This window comes from Lycium barbarum, chromosome 6 (genome assembly GCF_019175385.1).
Source record: "Lycium barbarum isolate Lr01 chromosome 6, ASM1917538v2, whole genome shotgun sequence".
NCBI lineage: Eukaryota > Viridiplantae > Streptophyta > Magnoliopsida > Solanales > Solanaceae > Lycium > Lycium barbarum.
Window position 1 is genome coordinate 62,627,137 of NC_083342.1, and position 8,121 is coordinate 62,635,257.

Sequence of the window (8,121 nt, forward strand, 5' to 3'; positions counted from 1 at the left end):
TCTTCTACACACTGGGTTCTTTTGTTGTAGACTTTGTAAGCCTTTCTTTGAGAGGAGTATCCAAGAAAAATTCCTTTATCTCTTCTAGCATCAAGGTTTCCCAAGGCTTCCCTACCATTTTTTATTATGAAGCATTTGCATCCAAATGCTCTTAGGTAAGTAAGCTTGGGCTTTCTCCCACTGGGTAGCTCATAGGGAATCTTTTTAAGTAAGGACCTGATCATGCATCTATTAATCAGGTAACAAGCAGTGTTGATTGCTTCAACCCAGAAACTCTTGGACACACTACTGGCAATCAACATGGTTCTGGCCATATCTTCAAGTGTCATGTTTTTCCTTTTCTACAACCTCATTTTGCTCGGGTGCTCTAGGAGCAGAGAAGTTATGGCTTATACCATTTGCAGCACAGAATTCATCAAACTTTTCATTCTTGAACTCTGTTCCATGATCAGATCTAATGCTCACAACGTGATTTCCCAACTTCACCTGAATTTGTTTCAAGAAAGCAACAAACATGGGAAAGGTCTTGTTACATCTCGCGTTTTCATGCGTTGGAAAGCGTGCGAGTTAAAATGACATTGGTAACGGAAGTGAGGTTATCCCTTAAGCTTGTAGGTGGTTAGAGTGATGGTACAGATGTATCGTAAGGATTTGAAGTTAAACCAATCGAAGAAAATAAGTTTCGTCGAGGTTCAAAATTTATTTGAATGAAATACAGTCCAAGCTATAAAATCCTGTATTTTTGGACCAGGAAATTGAACCGTCCAACATGAGAAATTTTCCCGAGGCCGTAGGATTTGGTCATATTCAAGCATGAAAATCAAGAACTCGGTGTATACGAGGAATGAAGTCCCGAAATGATTTAAGATGGAAAAGTGTGACGACGATGATTGCAAATAATATTTTATGTATGACAAATGAGGTTATGGACTAGTGCTATATCACATGAGTATAATAATGAGTATATAAGTACTATTTATGGGAATTGAGATCAAGAAATCATGTGAGAAATTTGTTAAATGTTGAATTTTATTGGGAGATTAATAATTAATTAGTGGATTATGGAGAAAATAGTGTGGATATTCTCCCACTACGTGGCAGCAACGATGGTAGTGTTACACCTCGAAAATATTCATGTCATTACGTGGTAAATAGACTAGTGTAGGGTAAGATGTATATGATGTCCCCACAAGTAAGAAGGGGTACTTAATGATTCTAATTAAGATTCCAAATACATTTGAGACAAGAGAAGAAAGCTCGTTGAGGAAGGTGAAGTATAAGTTGTGCTTGGGGAAGATTTTGCAACTATCGAGTTAAGGATTGATTGGTAATGCCTTGGAGAGGAGTTATGAGGATATTTAGATTTTTAATGGAGTGTTAAACAAGTGTTAAGAATATTCCATAAGGATTGGAGATCAAACGAAATGATGAGATTAACTTCGGAAAAATGGAGTTATACTACCACTTATACGGTCCGTATAAGGGTCTGTATAACCTTTACTAAAAGGGAAAATCCCTAATGGTGGTATACCGTCACTTATACGGACCGTATAAAGTTATACGAACCGTATAAGTGTCTGTATAACTTGCTCGGGACACCTTTTTCTCCAAGTATAAATATAAGTTCCAAGTTCTAATTTCTCATTTTTCTTATTTCCTCCACCTCTCTCAAGAGCTCTAGAATATTCCAACATTTTATTAACACCAATTCAAGGGATATCAAGGATCAAACACCAATAATTAGTGGAACCAAGTGCAAGAATGGTAACTAGGGTTCATGGAAGCTAGAAATTTCCTTGGAAATGAAGTTAGGGTTTTCTCCAAGTGACGTATTTTTATCCAAAGCTCATTCCTACATCATCAAATGTGAGTTTTATGATCATTTCATGTTATTAAGAATATTGAGTGGTTGAAAGACTTGGATTGAGGAAGAAACTGGAATATGGAGCTCAAATGTGAAAATAATGGTATTCTTGAATAGTAACTTGACTTGAATAATAATTCTTGACATGTTATGAGTATAATCTTGCTTAAATGATATAGATGATGTTAAAGAAGTATTATATGAGGATATAGCTATGGTTATGGATGACTTTGAGAGGGAATTTTGGGAATTGAATAATGTCTAGCTTAACAAAGTTTATTGATTATGATATTGTGGGTGTTGTTGTTGATGTTTGGGAGTTGTTATATTATATGGAGAAAGTTGTAGAAACAAAGGTGATCCTACCTAATTTTCATTAGCTTTAGCTTAAACTTAAGTATGTTTCCGGTTATCTAATTTTAGTATGGATTCTCTTGAATGTAGAATCACGAGCTTGGAAGGAAAGCACTTAGTCGATAGAGTTAAGGAGACGTAAAGGTATGTAAGGCTAGTCCCTTCTTTCAAAGGAATGACTCTTTTTTTGTTGACTTATTTTCTATATTCCCATGATATTCTTAGACTCTAAAAGAGGAAGGTTAAAGATTCTTAAGGGCGTTTTATGAGATAGAGATGGGCTATGTTCCATGATAATGATAATGACAATAATGTTGATATTGATGCTATGATAAGCTCGATATTCTTATTTCTTTTATGATTTCATTGATGCGGCTACTTGTTGATAGCCTCACCTCATGTTATTAGTTTCTTTAAGGTGAGACATGACGATCATGACTATTCCATAACATAATCGGAGGTTACCGACCTTACGTCACTCCAATAGAGTTGTATCTTTCACTTGGACTCTCATGCAAGCTTATGTTATTTTTATGTATGATTACACAATGCCTATATGGTCGGGCAGACACACCACTGCAGTGGGCAGCTTATACCCTGGCGCGGGAGGCCTGAACGCGGGCTAATGAAGATCACACTTCACCTATATGAGCAGCTTATATATGTATGATATGATATCATTTTTATTGTAAAAGTTAGCATACATGACTGCGCCTTAAGAGGCATTCAGTTACAGGTTTGCTCCCAGCTTTATGTTTCTCTATGTCTTTCTTATGCTATTGTACATGCCTTACATACTCAGTACATTGTTCGTACTGACGTCCTTCTTTTTATGGACGTTGTGTCATGCCCACAGGTAGACAGGGATACGGTGCAGATTCATAGGAGGCTATTAGCAGCTATACAGGAGCACCCCACTACTCCAGAGGTGCCATTTATTGATACATTCTTTTGTGTACATATTTGGGTATGACTGTTACATCCGGCATTTTTGAATCTTCGGAAATACGAAATAATTTTGAATTATAAGGAATAAGGTCAAATGGTGATTTGAATTAATATATGTGTGTGTTGTTCATGAAAAATATTGGTGTGGAAATACGGAGGGAGGCCAAGGGCAAAAATTGGAATTTTGGAAATTTGTTTCGGGAATTACAAAATATGATTCATGAGAAATTGGGCTAAAAAATATATATAATAAAATGAGGCCCAATTCCTTAAGGGTGGCCGGCCATGCTTGGCCCAACCCATGAGGAATTAGTCATGTGATTAATCACATGACTAATTAGTATAAGAGGATAAGTATGGGACTTGTATCTCTAGAATTTTCAAGAAATCAAAACAAAAGAATTGAGAGAAAAAGAAGAAGAGCAATTCGGGTAAGAGAAGGAGAGAAGAGAAAAAGAAAGAAAAATTCTTGGAGCCAATTCCTTTGGTTCAAAAATTCAATTCTTGTGGGATTACTACCAAGCTCGAGGTTCTCTACAACTTGGTATAATTATTTTGGCAAGAGGACAATTCTAGTGGCAAGTGGAAAGTCTTGGAGAAGGTAAGGATTTTATGCTTTTGTTATGATATGGAAGGTATATATATGTTGTAGTATGTGGAAATGAATAAAAAGTATGAAAATCTTGTGTATTGTGCATATGGATGGTGTGGCCGTGTGGTATATTGATTGGAGAGGGCATGAATATATTTTATTTAGTATGGTAATTATGTTGATGAAGTTTTGTGTCGTAAGTGGAAGAATATGAACCAAAAAAAAAAAACTTGCATGAAAAACCATTGTTAAGTTGTTGTAGGAAGTTAGTAATGTTATGGAAGATTTATGTAATTATGGAAATGAAATTGTAAGATGTAAATTATGATGGTTGTTAATGGAATTGAAAGGTAAAAATATGTTATGGAAGTTTTTGTCGAAAGTTGGAAGTTTTGGAAGAATTATGGTTTTGGTGGAAATTTTGTATATTCTGTGAAATGTTATGAAACGCGTCCGAATGATATTGTAATGATCTTGATTAGTAATGAATATGATCATGTTGGTATTGATTTGAAAATGCGAAGTCGGAATGAAAACTGTTGCATTATGTTGGAAAGTAGACTAGTTGTGTTGTATTGTGTCTTGTTGCGATTTTTGAGGTTGTTGATGTTGTTGTTGGATTGTTGTCGATTGTTTTGAGCCGAGTTGAATCTCGGGGGTGCTATATGTATAGGGGAGATGCTGCCCAAATTTTTATAGACAAGTGTTGGCTAGAATTGAAATTTTAAGTTTCATGAATAGTAATTGGTAAATGTGACCATTTGCAGTCTTTTGGACGAAACGGGAATTAAGATTGGACGAGCGTAAGGCACGACTAAGGTATGTAAAGCCTACTTTTCCTTCTTTTGGCATGCCCTAGTTATACTAGGTTAAGGTCGGACCCTCGGGGATAATTCTGCTCTTGGAAATCCGAGTTTAATTTTGGATACTATTCATTCAGCGCAATTGAAACATATTCTTTATATTTGGTTGAAAGAATGCTCAAACCTTCATAACTTTTGCTACTGTGTCCGAATCTCTCCGAAACTTTCATAGATGACTTTATGGAGCCTAAAGTCTGTGATTTGTGTCCGCCGCCTCGATTTGACTCGAGGTGGGCCCGCAAGCCCCGAGGCTTCCCTTATTCGATTTGTTTGACTCATTCCCGTCCGATATGAAAAGTAATCGTTTGCCTATGATTCTAAGGTCCGTTTGAAATGTCCTATACCGTTATTGAACGTTTTGCACTATGAGTGATACTAAATTTTCAGAAAATGACCTGTGAATTGTTTTTCGAAGGTTTTGTAGCTTGAAAGTTCGTAACTTCTATATATTAATTTTGATTGACTTGACACCTACTTCGAGCCTTCTGATGTCGGTATATGCATATATGTAATTATGTGTCGAGTCCTGTAATTTACTTTTGATATGCATATGGTTTCTGCACAACTCCGTTCGTTCCATTCATTATGATTTCGTTCGTCGGTACCCGGGCCGGCTTTGTGATCGTGCGCGCTATACCATATTCGGGAGTATGATGTGCTACGGTTTCCGAGACCTCGCCATAGGGCCGGTTACCGTCTATGGAGTTATGATGTGATATGGCATTTGATATGTTCTGATGATGTGATATGTGTGTGATACGATTTGTTCGGAGTATGTACTGAGATTTGAAAACTTCTGGAGTATGATGTGTTGTGGCACCAGTGTCGGGGGTGGCCACGCTCCTGAACCCTATGCATGATTTTTTATTTGCATTCTGTACATTTATCTTTCGCACAGGTTTGATCTGCTACTTTGATATTCGTTTTTGTATCTTCTGACTCCAGTCATGATTGTGATTTCTGTACCTTCTGCTTTACCCACAGGTACAGACGCTCGTTTGGGTGATCCTCCGGTTTAGGCTACTCATTCTGCTATTTTGGAGAGCTCCCCTTGATCCGGAGCTTATCTTTTGGTATATATTTTTCGCTATGCATATTCTGTACATTTGTGACTATTTGGGTACGGCGGGGCCCTGTCCCGTCATATGTTCGTATGTTCTGTTATGTTTGTAGAGGCCTGTAGTCATATTTGTGGGTCGTGGGTCCGGTGTGTTCATATGTGGTTCTTAAGCGGCCCGTATGCTATTATGGCCAAGACGGCCCATATGGTTGTATGTGTGTGTGTGCATTTGGGCGATGTATATTCCGCCACTCTTCTGATTTTGATATGACTATTCTGCACGGGCGACCGCTTAAGATAAATGTTCGTTCAATACTTGTACGACGTCTGCTATTAGTTTTCAGTTCGAACAACTTATGTTAAGTCTGAATGAGTCTTAATATGATGATCTGGTTGTAAGTCTGTTTGGGGTGCCTAAGTAGGGCGCCAGTCGCGGCTCACAGGGCTGGGTCGTGACAGAAGTGGTATCAGAGCAGTTTGTCCTCAGAATGTCTACAGGCCGTGTCTCGTAGAGTCTTGTTTATCGGTGTGTTGTGCACCACATCTACAAACAGGAGGCTACAGGACATTTAGGATGTTACCTTTTCTTTGGATCTTAGATCGTGCGTTAGAGCCGTGTTATTAGGATGATTTCTCCTCTGACGAACTGTTATGTTTTTCAGTGATGCCTCCGAAAAAGGCAACGGCTGCCCAGAAGGGCAAGGCGAAGACGGGAGAGACCAGCCAGATACCGCGGGTTACACGGGCTCGTGCTCAGACCAGGCCCGGTATTGTGTTACAGTCAGAGGGCTCAGTTACACCACCACCAGAGGGGGCTGGAGCGGGTCCATCAGCAGCTCCAGCTGCCCCAGCGCCCGCGCCTCCAGCTCCCCAGCACGAAGCGGAGGATAGGACGTTGCGGGAAGCGGTGCAGTTACTGACGACCTTGGTAGCTGGACAGGTTCGTGGACGCGGACCCAGGGGTGACGATGATGATAGACGTGACAGTTTGAGGGTCCGTGATTTTCTAACATGTGGGCCCCCAGAGTTTTTCGGGTCTAAGCCCGATGAGGACCCCCACGATTTCATTCGGGGGATGCAGCGCTCATTAGGACTGGTAAGGGCTTCAGCGACTGAGTCTGTTGAGTTGGCCTCGCACCGGTTGCGAGATGTTGCCGCAAATTGGTATGAGTCCTGGGAGCTATCCAGGGGCGAGGGTGCTCCCCCAGCCACTTGGAATGAGTTCGAGGCCGCTTTTCTTCGCCACTTTTTGCCCCCGGAGTTGCGGAGGGCGAGAGTTGATAGGTTCTTGCAGATAAAGCAGAGGGGTCGGAGTGTTCGTGAGTACAATTTGGAGTTTGATTATCTGGCCCGGTATGCTCCTACTATAGTGGCGGACATGGCCGATCGGATGCACAGATATGTGATAGGGCTGGATCCCTATTTGGTTGATAGTTGCATGTCTATGGCGGCGCAAACAGACATGGACATTGCCAGGTTACAGGCCTACGCCCAGGGGATGGAGGACCGGCACTGAGCAAATCAGCCCAGTAGAGATTATGACAGGAGGCGGCCCAAGAGGGCCAGATCAGCGGGGTATTCTGGAGATTCCCGGGGCGGGCAGCCTCTGTATCAGTCCAGTGGATACTTCCCTCCGTTAGGCCGGGACACACAGTCTGCCAGTAAGCGATTTGATGGCGCAGGACCGTCCAGGGCAAACCAGAGTTCCAGAGCCCCATGTCCTCAGGCGACCAGGGGTCCCAGTCAGACTAGGCCACCTATGCCCCAGTGTTCGTATTGTGGGAGATCGCACCTAGGAGAGTGCTACTGGGCTACAGGGGCATGTTTTTCTTGCGGCCGCCAGGGCCATGTGATGCGAGATTGTCCGTGGGCGGGCGGTTCTGGTAGTGCAACACAGCCGACGAGAACCGTTGCTGGTTCGTCATCTACTCCTTCAGCCACGCGCCCTACGGGGCAAGGTATGCCAGCACCAGCGGGCCGCAGTAGAGGCCGTGGCGGGGGTTCTGATACTAGCGGTCCCTCGAACCGCATATACGCTTTGACTGGTCGGCAGGACCCAGAGGCATCACCAGACGCAGACCCAGGTATATTATTAACCTTTTCCGAATGAATATGTGCAATGATAGATCTATATTTCATTATATTGCGTGATCTTCCCCTTCTGCGTGTTGGTAAAAGTAGGGTAAAAATTCGAACCCATGGAACCATTCGATGCAACTATCTACACAGGTGAGAGGCGAATATAGGGAATTTGGAAGGCTAAGACGATAAATCATATAGCTAGAAGAACAAACGACCCCTTTAGGTCGGAATGGGGCCCGCTATGAAAACTTTCCGGAAAGTTTGCTAAGACCCCGATTTGCTCTAGAATTACATGATAAAGGTCGTGTGGGGCAGTTGGCGCAATCATATTAGCATTAACGCGCCAAAACATATGAAA